The 15,987-nt window shown below is 34.6% G+C and overlaps 1 protein-coding gene across 7 annotated transcripts in view; it reads left to right on the top strand.

Moving 5' to 3' along the window:
* Positions 1 to 15,987, top strand: part of SIPA1L2 (signal induced proliferation associated 1 like 2) — a 243,687-nt gene that overhangs the window by 41,285 nt on the left and 186,415 nt on the right. The gene's annotated exons all lie outside the window — the stretch shown is intronic.

Raw genomic sequence — 15,987 nt, 5'->3', positions numbered from 1 at the left:
TTAGATAAAGCACTTTGTAAGCTGAGTGGAGAGTAGATTGGAATGGGAGAAGACTTGAGCCAGGTATAGCATGTGGAAAATTCCCCTAGTAGTTCTAATATATTGATAGTTCATATTGATTTTTGTACCAAAAATGAGTATTTTAGTATTCAAATAAGAAAATCTAGAATGGAATCTTTAAAAGGCACATTTTCATGGCTTTAATTATATGTCAGAGTTTGATTAGCTCTATTCCCAGGACAAATGGTATTTAAACATTTATAGAAAATCAAGTTCAGTGCATAAAATCTTGAGGGCTCAATTCTTGTTAGCTTTTCTGTGTTTTTCAAATGATGAATGTTTGATTGTGTTGTTGAGGCTCAAACACAAAGCTATGGTATTCATTTTCCTCCATTTTATTAGCATTTCATGTGTCAGTTCAGAAAGACACAATACCTCCACAATCTTGCCCCAACAAATAATTAAATTGATCTTTTTGCACTTCACATGTTTATTCATTTATTTATTTATATTGATCTTTTTGCATTTCACACATGTTTATTCATTTATTTATTTATTTTTCTTTTTCCTCAGCCCTAATGCTAGGGTAACTGCTAAAAATAGGAATTGTTGAATTTACATTAAGCTGATTGTAAATAGAACAATTTTAGTTGGCATAAAAGAACAATCTCATTCCTTCCCCATGGAAGAGTCTAATTAGATTCAGTTAAAGTTCTAGGCCATAATCTGTGTACTGAGCTTACTTTCATTTTTTCTATGTGACTCTATTACGCTGATTTAGCATCTTTCTCCAGCTGTTCCCATAGAAGAAGTTTCCCTTTTGAGATGAATCATTAGTATCCCAAATGTTAATCCTAATCCCTTCAAGTTTTTTCCTCTTCTTTTCAAGTTTATGATTGTGTGTTTGTTTTTATGCTTACTCTAAGATACATGTTATTATGTGATAATATTATAATTTAAATGTTCTTGTTGGACTTTTAGCAATTTGTGATGTACATATGAAATATTGTCTTAATCACTAAAGATTTCTTAGATATAAAAACCCCTTGCCTGACACAAACAACTTGCTTTCTTTGATTACATTGAATATATTTATAAAATTTTGTCATTAACTGTCTCCTTTTTGGGGCCCCATTCTGCAAGAGAGGTCTGATGCTGGGGAGTGCTTCAGTAGTTCCCTGTGACCCATAATGCTTGTAAAGAATAGTCAATAAGAGAGTATCACCTTTGTTCAAAGCCTAGGGAAGCAAAATTGTGTAGTAATATGGGACACTTGAAACAATATTTGTTGCATTTTTATGGCACTCCATACAATGCTAATGAATTATTATGGGTATCTAGGGAGCTTTTGAGGTTTAATTAGGAAAGCCTTCAAATCCAGACCTAGTTCAAAGGAGATTGACTTGAACTGAGTTAATTGTAGACTCCTTGAAGGCCCAGAATCTATATTCTCTGAATTTTGGATTTTCTTTGAGTATCTAGTGGGCATTTTTAGCACTTGCTGTATGAGAAGACCCTAAAAGCTTCTTAAATGATTGAAGCTCCTTTTGTAACTTATCTAATTGATAAAAGTTCAGCAAATATGCCTCTTTAAACTTTAATGTAGCCATTGACTACTTGTGCAATATGTGGATATATTTTGGGATTCTAGATTTAGAGTTTTAGTTGTTTTGTAGATCAGTTGCATCGGAATATTTGTGACCCCATTTGGGCTTTTCTTGGCAAAACTACACATTTTACAGATGAAGAAACTGAGGCAGAAAGTTGCTTGCCCAGGGACTCACAACCCATAAGCATCTAAGATTACATTTGAACTCAGATCCTTCTGAGTCTAGGGCTGGAACTCCACCCCCTAGATTTAGACCTAGAAGGAACTTTTACATGTAATCTTTCCCAGCCCCTTAATTTTATAATTGAGGAGACTATGGCCTAGATTGGTTTAAGTGATAAATAAGTGGTAAGTAACAGAAATGATTTAATTCAGGTCTTTTGCTTTGAACGTAGTACATTATATTGGAACTGTAATTGCTAGGGGGAAAAGTACCCTGGGCTGAAGGATTGTTATTGATTCTTATTCTTTGTAGAGGTCTTAATAAAGGTTGAGGTGTTCTAGCATCATAATTGTTTATACTAGGTTTTCTATTATTAGATTTCATCCTTTTTATATCTTATTAAACTGATAAACTAAAAGACTTGCCAAGACCATAGAGCTGGTTAGTGTTGATATTGGGACAAGAGCCTTTGTTTTTTTGACACCGAGTTTATCATTCCTTCCAACACATCCCCATGCCCAAATGAGTGTTCTGATCCCTACTTTTGTATTCCTTAGCAGAGTCTTCACATCACACATTTCTTTCAAGCCAATAAGGGAAGAAAGGAAGGCTAGCAAGAGCAGAAGTGGATACAGTTCTAACATTAAGTTTCAGACAGCCCCTTAATCCTTTTTTATATCTGGAAATACAAGAGTGTTTGGAATGTGTTTCAAATAAATTTGTTTAGAAAAAAATTAGGTTCCATTTTCCATGATCATTTTATCTTTCATTCATAAAATTTTGATCTATACTAACTTGATAGAAACTAAAAAAGCAACACAAGGCAATGGAAAAGAAAATTGAATTTGGAGTCAGAGAGCTTGGGTTCACTTATTAGCTCTCTTTTTAACTGTTCCGGCCTTTCATTTTTCCTCATCTGTAATCATTTTTCCTCCTCCTCATCACTTTTTCTCATCTGTTTCATAATAACTACTTAGCTATATTGCTCACTATATGAAAAATTCAATGATGAGCATTTTACAATTAATATCTCATACAATCACCTTGGGAAGTGAGTGCTATTATGATCCCCATTTTACAGCTGAGGAAACTGAGGTAGACAGAGGCTAATAAATGTTCAGTATCACCTTTTAAACTCAGTCTTCCTGACTCCAATCTACATCATTACCTATTTGCTCACTAGCTACATGGAACATTTGGACTGGATGATGTCCCGAAGTTTCTCCTGCCTCCATCTTTATGATCTTGTTGCTTCCTAATCAATTTTTTTCCCATTGGTACAATCAGTACCATGAGCCATTTCTTGCCTAGTTCACAAGTAGGTTGATAGACAAGGCCTTGTAGGCTAATTTGTTAAAATTTGATGGAAAGGAGGCAGAAAAGTCTAGTGGGCAGAGTTTGGAAACAATTGACCTAAAAATATAGAATTCTGTCTTTCTTCATCTACTTCTTAAATAATTGGTTTTGGACAGCTCATTCAGCCCAGTGTGTATTTTTCCATCTTCTATAGTTCTCATCAAGTTCAGACACAAAGGAATGCAGGTTCAAATCCATCATAGTTCAGTTACTTGAATTTCTCTTGGACTCAGTCTCCCCAGTCTCATATTTGAGATTCTGCAAGTGAGTTGATTTGAGATTCACATGCTTGATCTTCTTTAGTCAACTTTCCCTTGCTTTTTTTGATTTGTACATTTCTGGTTGCTATGATCATGCCCCAAAATTAAGAATTTTTTTTAACAAGCAGCAGGTGTTCCTCCTCAAATCTGCCAGTTCAGATGTTTTTGCCTCTAAAGATGGACTGAAAGTAATTGTATCTGGCGAGTTGTAAAGTAAGATGGTCTCCACTGCTAATTATTCCGTGTCCATGACTTTGTTCTAGGCAGTTTCCCATTTTAATTCAAGAAGTAAGCGTCTGTAAATGTGTGTGTGCTAAATATTCCTCTTCCTATCAGTAGACTGTTGCCCAGAAATAAAGAGACAGAATAATTATATTCTCTCTTCCTCCTTTCTTCCTTCCCCATAGCTTGTTTTCTCCTTCCCCTGTCAGTATTTATTGTAAATAGAAAACAAGTGCTTGGTTTGTTAAAACTGAAAAACAGTTTATTATAGGAACAGGGTACTTGGAGGAGGGAGTGTTCTTATCTTGTCAACATGATCCAGTGGCTTCAGAATGTTTATTCTGAAGGACTAGAACTTTTTTTAAACAGAATATCCCATATAATACAGATTTTAAAATTAAAACATGTAAAGGGAATAGGTAGGGATTTATCTTTAGCCTCAGGTTTAAAGTTAACCCCCTTTGTTTTCTTCCTGATCTGTTTTTTTCCATATTGGAATTTTAAAACATTTTTCCCACTTAAGTATAATATCACTTCTAGGTACTCATTTCTTTTTTTCCCCAATGAGCCTCATTTTCTAGAGACCAGTGAGAGAGTCATTTACTAGTGCAAGCACTTAAAAAAAAAAACAAAAATATGATAAAAAAATTGCAGAAAATGAAAACATTAGAATAGAAAATACAGGAAAAGAAATGGTGTCAAACTCTAATTAAAAGACATACCGGTGAGTATGAAAAGACACCTATGGATGACTCAGTTCCTATGCTTCCCAGATGGGTTTTTGCCATATTTTCCAGCTGGCATGGAAAACTGGTTAAATTGGCCCTTGTTGCAAGGACTCCCTTGTGCTCAGCTGATACATTGCTTTCTATGGTTGAAGTGGGCCATGGCCATTTCCCACCCAGTTCTCTTCACCAATTTTGAGCCTGGATTTTTTTTTATCCTAATATATCAGTGAAATCTAAGTTAGGAAATTGCATGTACTTAGCAGAGATGATTGGGAATGAGTAAAAATGAGAATGAATTAGGGAAAAGCAGGAATTAATTTTACTCTTAATTGTTTGTTGGGTCCATGTTTATATAACTGACTTAAATGGTAACTTCAGGAATTTTTCTTGGATAAATGATACTCAGGATATTTTATTGTATTTCATGATTGGTAGAGAATAAAAAGCATCGAGTATAAAAATATTAATTTCTCCTAGCTTGTTCCCTCATCCGCAAAATGAGAGGTTGTAATAGATGACCTTTAAGAATTATCATTATATTTTACTATCTTACAATAGAATAAGGTCTTGCCTTTTATTTTAGTAAGTCCTCCTACTCAATTCTATTTGACTATATTTTAGCAATTATCATTTGCAAATGATATCTTCATTTAGGGTTTGGGAATATTATTAAAAGCAATTCTAAAGATGTTGACAATTTTGATTTTCTTCCATTCCTTTTTTCTTTTGGAGTTCTGTACACAAATACATTGGATATACAATGCCACATTTATAAGAATGTTGAATATAGTAATTATAATCAAAGATGTGCAGAATGGTAAGCCACTCTGACCTTCTAACAATAAATCAGTTTGATATCTTCTTTGCTCCCAAAATATAAGCATGAGGAAACTCCTATAACCTCTCCTCCTATATCTCATTCTTAACATTTAATTGGATTTCATACATTATAAGCTTGTCAGATTGACTCTTAAGATTGTTCCCGTGTTTATTTGAAAACATATTCTATATTTCTTCATTCCATTAATGAGGAAATATTACTCTTTTACAATGAAGCTCATTGGCATTTTGTTTTTATATTTATTTATTCATTCATTCATTCACCCATCCATTAATTAATTAATTAATTTTGCTAAGGTGATTGGGGTTAACTGACTTGCCCAAGGTCACACAGCTAGGAAGTGTTAAGTGTCTAAAACCATATTTAAACTCAGGTGACTTCAGGGCTAGTGCTCTATCCACTGCACCACCTAGCTGCCCCTGATTTTTATTTTTTTTTGGTATGGGTTTGTGGTGAGACATCCTAAAGGAACTTTTGTGAAATTAAATTTACAAAAGAGGAAAAATCTAGTATTTCTAGTGATGGGGTTATATGACCTTAACATGACCCAAATTTAGCTTTTCGATTTGACAATTTTCACTATACGGTGGAAAGAGCACTAAATCAGAAATTAAAACACTTGGGCCCTTGTCCTGTATTCTAGCTCTATGATTTCTTTTCTCCGCATATATAAAATTAGGGCTTTGATTTAGATGATCTTTTCAATTCTTATTAAGTTCTAACAAAGATAAGAAAAATAATTTTCCTAGATTGATCTTCATAATAATCTTGCCAAATTTTTTTATTGATGGAAAACTTTTTTCTTCCATATAAAATTTTGAATTTGTTTTAAAATGGAATTGATGAAACTCTTATAAGGACAGAAAGTAAAGTGAAGATAAAAATGGAGAGCATTGATTCTAATGAAAATGATGTCCAGTGGACATCATTAAAGATGCAGTGGCTGAGGTCTTCTGTAGTAGCCTCAGAGGGCTTGTTGGGTGTGCAAGTCCCAGGGCAATAGGGAGCCCTTCTGGAGGTCAAGATCATAAAGCAAGTTTGAACCTAATAGGCTGTGCTGAGCTCCTCACAAACAAATCAAAATTTATCATTTGATTTGGTCAACAACCTTGTGGTTCAGGTGCTATTATTAGCTCCATTTTGCAGCTGAGGAAAGTGAGGTAAATAGTTGGATTAAATGCCTTTCCCAGGATAATACAGATCCGAGGCTGGCTTTGATCTCAGATTTCTTGATTCCAGTTCTCTCTATTCAGACTTGTGTGGAGATAAGATACATCTTTGAGACAGGATTTGAGGGAACAAGCAAAACTTTGGCCAAAGTGCGGCAGGAATGAACAAAATTAAGTAATAGACAGAAGAAGAGGTCTACATTCTTTAAAGAGTTCTTGAAATTTTTGAATACCCCTATCATTTATTGTGGGCTAGCCCCCTCCTGATATTCCAGATGAGTTATAGCTTAAGTTGAGACTTGAACTGGTCCCAGTATACAATTCAGCACAATATCTTTTGTATTCAGAGTATTTAGATCTATAAGAAACTTTAGAAGTAATTAAAAAAGGATTCCTCCCTAATCAATATTATGTAACTCTCTGAAATCCTATTTCTGTTGTATAATTCTTCACTGCAGCTTGCTAACATTCATCTCTCCTTTGCCCTGTGGATAAATATACAGAACACTTTATTTTTTATTTTTGTTACAAATTTGCAAAGGGTAGAAGTGCTGAATAGAATCCATTTGGGCTAGCCTATAAAATTGCAAAGAAACAAGGGAGTTGGCCAATTAACAAGTGAAGCACTTAGACTAATGGAGACAAAAATTAAATGATCCCTGTTTTTAACAGCTTAGATATAATTGGATTAGACAGGCCAAAATAATTATATAGAAAATAAATACTAAGGTAATGGAGGATGCTACCCACTGGGGGTGGGGCTAAATATTCCAATGTTTAACCTGAGTTTGAAGGAAACTAGGGATAAATCAAGAGATAGAGGTGAGGAGGTAGTAAACCCTTCCTGTTCTTTTAACACTATTGGAAGATAATGTAGTGGGGTTGTGGTGAATCTGTAAGAAAGCATGGTGTCTTGGTAATATCATTGGGTAAAGATTTTTTTTTCCCCCTGAGGCAGTTGGGGTTAAGTGACTTGCCCAGGATCACACAGCCAGGAAGTTAAGTGTCTGAGGCCATATTTGAACTCGGGTCCTCCTGACTTCAGGGCTGGTGCTCTATCCTGACTGGATAAAGAATTTAAGGGACTCCTGGTAGGACCAAAATTCAGTTGCTCTGAGCTGATTTTTCATTTATTTGTCTCAAAAGAAAATCATGATATGCTTTTTTTTAATGGCTCAATGATATAAAATGGAAAGCCCAAATATTTTCTTCATGTTTGAACAGCTTTTAATGATTTGTATTTCATTACTAGCATTCTCCAGTTCTCAATAGCTCCTTTTCTAACCTTTTTAATTCTTCTGTATATTATTGGTGCTTCCACCCTCAACCTTTCTCATAAAACCGAGATGAAAGATTGCTCTCCTAAATAGAATTTGGAATTATTTTATGAATAGCTATCACTTATATTTCAGAAGTACACAGATTGATTTGTTGATATTTTTGCATCAAAGAGTGGTTTGAATTAAATTTAATAGAGTTCTCCCTAGTATAAATTGGTAGTGAAATGTTGAAATCTAACTGCCTTTAAACACTGCAGTTAGTCTTTAAATACTTTCATTCACTAAACTTTGTACTGCTGCCAAAGTAAATATTTATGCTTACCCATGAAAACATAGGACTTTAAAATAGCAATACAATGTCTCTAATTTTTTTTCTGGGTTTTGTTTGTTTGTTTTAAGATCTTGTCTTCTGGTCAGGGAAATGTCTAAAGAAAAAGTAACTGGATGAAGTTCAGTAAGCAGTTGAGAGTTCTTTCTGCATGTTCCCTTATTGACTGATTTAGATTTTAGATTCAATCTGTTTTGCTGAATGAATTTTAAGTATATGCTCTTTAGGTTACTTTTTGTTAAGAGCCTAGGTAAGAGGAGATGGGGGCACAGGTAAGTGGTACAGTGAATACAATACAATACAAACTCATCTTCCTGATTTCAAACTTGGCTCCCCTCAGACATTAGCAGCTGTGTGATCTTGGGAACCCCCTTACTCCTCTTTACTCCAGTCTCCTTATTTGCAAAATGAGCTGGAGAAGGAAATGGCAATCTTCTGCAGTATCTTTGCAGAGAAAATACTAAGTGGGGAAGCAATCAGTGAAGACAATACTGCAGGACAGTAACCATAGCAGACAGTGTGGTACCTTGACAAAAGCACTGACTACAGTGGGAATACCTGTGTTTGCCAGGCACTGAGCTGAGTGTTTATAAACATTATCTCACTTGATCCTCATAACCATCCTGGGAAGTAGGTACTATTATTTTATGTTATTATTTTTAAAGCTTTTTATTTTCAAAATATTTGCTTTAGGTAGTTTTCAACACTCACAGTTGCAAAACTTTTGTGTTCCAAATTTTTCTTGTTGCCTTTCCCTCCCTTAGACAGCAAGTAATTCAATATAGAGTTAAACATGTGTAATTTTTCTATACATATTTACATAATTATCATGCTGCACAGGAAACATCAGATCAAAAAGGGAAAAATGAGAAAGAAAACAAAATGGGAACAAACATAAACAAAAAGTGAAAATGCTATGTTGTGATCCACAGTCAGTCTCTAATAATCCTTTCTCTGGATGCCGTTGGCTCTTTCCATTAGAAGTCTATTGGAACTGGTCTCAATCATCTCATTGTTGAAGAGAGCCACATCCATCAACATTAACCATCCTATAGTCTTGTTGTTTCCTCGTGTACTGATCTCCCGGTGCTGCTCATTTCACTCAGCATCAGTTCTTGTCAGGCTCTCCAGGCCTCTCGGGAATCATCCTGCTGGTCGTTTCCTACACAACAATCATGTTCCGTCACATTCATAGACCATAATGTATTCAGCCCTTTTCCAACTGATGGACAACCCCTCCGTTTCCAGTTTCTTGACACTACAAGAAGGGCTGCCACAAACATTTTTGCACATGTTGGGTCCCTTTCAGTAAGGACTATTTTTATCCCCATTTTACAGAAAACTTGCCCAGAGTCACACAGGTGTCCAAGGGTGTGACCATATGGTCCCTACTCAGTTATTTCTATGGTCTAGACACTTAGACATGCTTAATGTTTGCTAATGAGGTCTTCTACTTTGTAATTTTTTTTTTATTAAAACAAAACCTTTCTACTTTTAGAATATCAAAGATTGATGCTTATTAGCACTTAAAAAAACTTTAAGGCTCTGAGTATATAGTTGCAATTTTGTCCTATTTTCCTTCAAAGTCCAAGTAATTTAGAATGTAGCTACTTGTATGGTCCCTTTTTGAAATAGTTTATTCTATTTCTTTCTATCTTTAATTTTTGGCTTATGGCTGAATTCACAAAATAGTCCTAACTTGGACCTTGGGGACTGGCTTAAATTGGATCAGCTTTCACTTTGTCCTGCTGAGATGAGGACAGATTTTCATCTACTTCTGTTTCCATTGGTAGTTTATCCACAGTAATACAATTCTTGTGGCTTAAAAAAAAGTTTTATCTGAATGGGCAATGTATTCTGTCATGGAAATAAAAGAGAACTTCTGTTCAAGTAGTCCTACCTCCCTGTGTTGGAGGTAGGTGACTAAAGAGGCGGTAGGGGAGGCTGGTGTATATTTTGCATTTAATCCTTGTCTGCTTAGCTGTGTTCACAGAAATAAAAAAGACGAACTACCTGAGTGCTGAGAAAATAATGTGGTTCAGCACAGAACAATGAGCTATATTGAGAGTTTTGAGTTAGCTGAGACCCTGAGTCACAGAAACTTTGGAAATTTTCCCAGGAGGATAGAAGACCTTTGGGCTAGACAATATACTGAGGCATTCAATTTAGCTCTTTTTGTTTTGGGGTTCCCTCAGTCTTAAAGCAAGGGCTCCCACTTAAATTTTTGGAGGTAGAGAGAAGGAAATGAGACACAAGTGGATGACGTACATGCTAGTAAGAAATAGAGCCTATTCTGGTAGTATATACCAAAATAGTAGTAGTGGAACAGTAGTAGTAGTAGTAGTAGTAGTAGTAGTGGTAGTGGTAGTGGTAGTGGTGGTGGTGGTGGTGGTGGTGGTGGTGGTGGTGGTGGTTGTCAGGCCTACTTTGTGCCAGGAACTGAGCTAGATGCTTTACAAATATTTGGGCCATCCCAAAATTGTGGCAGGAGGTGAGAATGATGTTCAGTATTTCCCACTTCCCCAGAGCATAATGTTGGGCAAATTTTTTCCCTGAATTTTTAATCTTATCCTAAATTTCCCCCCCCCCCAATCCTCTGGCTAGCTGAGAGGAAGGCATAGGACGAAAGGAAAAGAGATGGCCTTGGCTTTGAGTTGCACCATAGCTCATTTCTACTTTGCTATATACTTCTAGGTTGTAATGGTACGTGGCCATTGACTGATGTTGTCTAATTTTATAAATTCAATTTGAGACTGAGAAGTTCCTTAAGAGAAAAGATTTTCTTAGTTTTACTATGGGACAAGAACTGAGCCTTTTAAGATGATTTCTGCCCAGGAAGTAAGAAAGGGGGGAAGGTAATAAACATCTATTAATCATTTAGTATATTCCAGGTACTGTGTATATTTCTTTACAAATATCTCATTTTTCCCTTACAACACTCCTGTGAGGTCAGTGCTATTATTATTCCCATTTTATAGATTCAGAAACAGTCCAGTAGTAGCTAAGTGATTTTTCCCAGGCTCACATAGCAGGTAAGTTTCTGAGGGCATATTTGAACTATGTTTTTTCCTGACTCCATGCCCAAGGCTCTATTTTTACTGTGCCTCCTACCTTCTGATTTAGAAGGTACCGGTCTGACCACCTTACTTTCTTTTATTGATAAATTTGTATAGTTCTTTATTTTCCCTATAAGTTAGGTCAGGGCAAAGACCCATCAGGAATGTGGAGGTGAGGTAATTTAATATTGAAAATGGTAATATCAATGGATATAATCCAAATAGAAGATTTGGGAGAGGAATGATAAATATTTTTTAAAATTATAAAGGGATTTTGAGATCACAGAGTTTGAGAACCACTGCTGTATTGGATAAAATAAAAATTGTACATTCTCCACAATTGGACTTTGGTCCTTACCTTTCCAGACTTTTTATTTTTAGCCCCTTTTAATACACTCTATTCTAGCCAAATTGGACTACCAGCTGTTCCCTAAACTTATCTTTCCAGCTTCTGTCTGGGTGATTTCTCACATGCCATTCCCCAGTATTCTTAGAATATACTCCCTTCTTACCTCTGCCTTTCAGACTTACCATATTTCCTTGATGTTCAGCTCAGGTACCATTTTCTACCAGAAGTGTTCATGGAATCCCTCGTTCTTGTTTCTTAATCTTCATAAATTCAATTTATATTCTTTAAATCACTAGTATTTTACCCAAATGTAAGTGTGGGGGCTCACTAAAACAGACATATAGGCAGCCTATTGACTCAGAAAACCACAAATATACATTACGTATTATTAATGTTTTACTTATTTTGTTAATTATTTCCCAGTGCCTCATTTGGCAACATTTGGGGCCAGGACTAAAGCTATTGACACCTCAGTTGTAGACTGCCAATTGCCAAGAATCTTCTTCTTAAGAAAAAAAATAGAAATTTGTTGGCTTATCCTAGGGAATTTTTCCCTCCTAAGTTTTCTGATCTTGAAATGTGTCACCTCTGATTTGCAGGAATATCCTGGCCTGATGTGAAAATGAGATTTAATTTTTATTTTTTGCTCCTCTTTGGCTTGCCAGGCTCACAGCATACTCTTTCTCCATAATTAGACTACAGCTTGCATGTGATTCCGAGATACCCTACAAGAGTGATTTGGAGTGTGACCTGAGGCCTGTCTAAAGTCCCGGGCTAGATCCAGCAGTGAGGAATCTTGAAAGCAGGGCCCCAAGTGGGAGTGCTATTTGTTGTTCAGCTGAAAGTTTATAGAATGATGATGCTGGTTTGGAGAATGGTTAGAGTTAAGAAGAACAATAGCACTTTTATCAAGCTTTATATCCTGATGGGGGAAAAAGTATTCCGCCATCTCCTGCCAATATGATAAAAAGACATGAGTAGATCACAAAGTCCATTTTTGAAATTTTGCAAAGTCCAAACCCTTGCTCATAGATCATTTTGCATTTATTTAGCCAGTGACCTTAAAAAAATCATAAAGCTTTTAAAGAAGCAAGTTTTGGAGAGAGGCTGTCTATATATCTAGTTATCTTCCTTAGCTCATGCTGCCATTAACAGTCCCGCCAAAGCTCTACAGAAAAATAATGTAGAAGGGGCAATCAGACTGCTGTTATGGCTCTCTGCCTACATTCCATCCTTGTTCTCCTTGTGATATAAATAGCCATGTGAAATTGCAAAGTAAATGTGTATGTTGAAGCCTAAGTACTTAACTATTGTTGAGAATTAGACATTACACAAAAGTGGAGCATAATTCACTGTTGAAGGAGACTCTTGAAACTAGATAATGGTTTACTTGAAATTTGTATACATGTTTGGTAATTCAAGATGACATTTTACCCATAATTTAGATACCTGCATCAAATGTGTCTCCTTTTAATGGAGAAAAAGTCATTCACAGAGTTGCTTGTATCTCCTTGCTTTCCCTCCCCCATGTGTGCTTTAAAAAAAAATGAATTAACAACCTGTTGACAAATTCCCACAGATTTAGTTAAGGAGACATTTATTTTGATTCTTTTTTCAGTTTTTTTCTTTTGTTTGTTTTAGATGCCATTTTTAATGTGTTTAACTAAACACCAAAGTGGTGGTTGGTTGGCAAGTGGGCATAGCATTTGGGCATAGTCAAGTGGTCTGGTTTCAAATATATATAAATATATATATATATATATATATGTACATATATATATACACACACACATATATATATATATATATGTTTATTAAATTTATTTTCAAAACATATGCTTAGATAATTTTTTAATATTGAACTTTGCAAAACCTTGTGTTCCAAATTTTCTCCCCTTCCCTCTACCCACTCCCCTAGATGGCAAATAATCCAATATAGTTAAATATGTACAGTTCTTCTATACATATCAAATATATTTCTTTTTTAATCTACATTTTATTTTATTAAAACTTTATTTTCAAAAATATGCATGAAAATAACTGTATGGACATGTATACATACATATATTGTGTTTAACTTGTACTTTAACATATTTAACATGTATTGGTCAACCAGTCATCTAGGGGAAGGGGTGGGGGGAAGGAGGGGAAAAGTTGGAACAAAATGTTTTGTAATTGTCAATGCTGAAAAATTACCTATGCATAAAATTTTTGTTATAAATAAATAAATAAAAAACATATGCATGGATAATTTCTTAATATTGATCCTTGCAAAACCTTGTGTTCCAAAATTTCCTCCCATCCCTCTACTCATTTCCTTAGATGGCAAGTAATATATGTTAAACATGTGCAATTTGTCTATACATATCCTGTTTTCTTGAATTCATTGGTGTTAATTTTAGCTATCCATGAACTCAATTTATCTTCAGGATAATATTTAGTTACTTGGCTCTTTTGAAGATTTAAAATTTAAATTAAAAATTTAAATAATAAATTCTCCCTATATAGAGTTTGCATGGGATCTATACAGCCATTGAATCACAGAATTTTAAAGCTAGATGAGTCCCTTCATTTTTTCAGATGGGAAGCTTAGATTTGAAGTGACTTTTCCAGGAGCACACATTGTAAGTGATACATGAGAAGTATTTAGTAAATATATGATCGATGTTGAATAATTTAAAAAAATAGGATTCTAGAGACAACTTTCTCAGTGGATGGTAGGTTCCTTTTTTAATGTATAGGTCAACATTCTCTGTGAGATATAAGATCATCATCAATTATCTGTAACTTATAATCATCTGTAGTTGCTTGAGTCACTAGGAGATGACGTAAATCTATCTCTGGATATATCCTATGGAGACAGAAATTGAATCCAGCTCTCTCTAAATTCCTATTATTCTAAGCTATACTACCTTTCAGTATTAGAATTTCTTGATCTATAGTTTATGAAATTTAATTTTAAAATAAGGAACAGGACATCCCATAAAAATGGTCTGTCCATGCTTTCTGTGTGTCATTCATGACAATATATCATTTACATTTAGAACTATTATTGTGCTATGAGGAGGCAGACATAAAACCTTATTTCCACAGTGAGGAACTTTCTTAAATAAAAGAAATATGGTTGCTTTTATTTCCATGAAAGAGAGAGTTAGACATCTGATTTAAGAGAAAACACCATGTTATTTAAACATCACCATAACTTAGATCACAAATTTGGGAATGTGTAAACTTGTTTATTAAACCTTTTGATAATTATTTCAGTATACTTGATTTTCTTGTAATTCTGTATATTTATTTTAATTTAAAATGTTATTGTGAAAAGGAATCCACAGGCTTAACCGGGTTGTCAAATGAGCACATATCTCTCACATGTACACTTTAAAAACAAAATAAGACCCTTGAAAAAGTTAGAGGGTTTTGAATTAGGTTGAAAATTTTTTCTGTTTGTGAACAAATATTGTTGACTTTCTTTTCTCAGAACTACTTTTCTCCCCATTAGGAAAAAAGAACTGAACAATCCATTGATAAAAACAAAGAACTAGATCTTTGTTTCTAGACAAGTCTTTCTTTTGGAGTTTTCCATGTGGAGATTAGACAGGGTTTAGAGGAGAGAACTCCGACTTTAGAGAAGCTTTGGGGCTCCATACTGATATCATGGCTGGACCTCTTCTCCAACAATATGCTGTTGTTTGTATTGGTTTTGCCAAGTTGAAAACTTTTCCCCCTTTTCTAGAGGCAAAAATATAGCAGGAGACAATAGCTACTCTTTTTATATAAACTACCTGAACATTCGGAAATTAAACAAAACTTTCTAAGTCTGACTGCTACATAGAGAATCTGCTATTTCCTTTCCTGTCTCTCGGTAAACAAAAAGCAATCAGTAAAAAGAGTGGGAAATTAGTTATTTACAGGATGTTTGCTGTATCAAAGGAAGGAAAAGTGACTTTTACAGGATTGAATCTATTGTGTTGGGGATATTACAGCTTAATTAAGTGCAACTTCTAGACATGGGAAATTGACTGATAAAAATACACACTAACAATCATTGTTGTAATCAGAACTTTAAGGACTTATTTCCTAAATTTAAAGTTTAGAATTTTATAATGAATCAATGTAGCAGGGAGGAGCATGGAAAAAACAGAAAGTTGATATCTAATTAAGGCAGAACATTTGTTCTCACCCTTCCCCTATTTACCTCCAAATAAAAACCCTAATGAAATCTAGTAATACTAAGAAGATATAGATCAGTGTATTTTGTTTATGAAACATTTTTATTAGAATTTTAAGTATCTGAAAATTTGAGTGAGCTTAATTTAAGTCTTGGGTTCTAGTCTAATTAAATAGAGGGAGACTGCCATTTGTCTAGTCTAATCTGATTTTTGAATCATGATACTCTTTTTTCCCCCCAGAGGCTAGATGAAAAGTTGAGCTATTTGTTGTACGTGAGGAGGAAACTAACAAATTTGTTAGGTTGTTGCAGCTAGAATGTTATTATTAGCATTATTATTATATTTTGCCAGATCTCTGTGCCTCTAAGATCCCTCGAAAATCTGAAATTATGATGTATAAATTTGTGCTCTTATTCAAATAGAATAGCATTATGTTTAAAAGAATTATTATCTA

The sequence above is a fragment of the Sminthopsis crassicaudata genome, chromosome 4 (genome assembly GCF_048593235.1).
Source record: "Sminthopsis crassicaudata isolate SCR6 chromosome 4, ASM4859323v1, whole genome shotgun sequence".
Lineage (NCBI taxonomy): Eukaryota > Metazoa > Chordata > Mammalia > Dasyuromorphia > Dasyuridae > Sminthopsis > Sminthopsis crassicaudata.
This window is presented reverse-complemented; position numbering and strand designations above follow the sequence as displayed.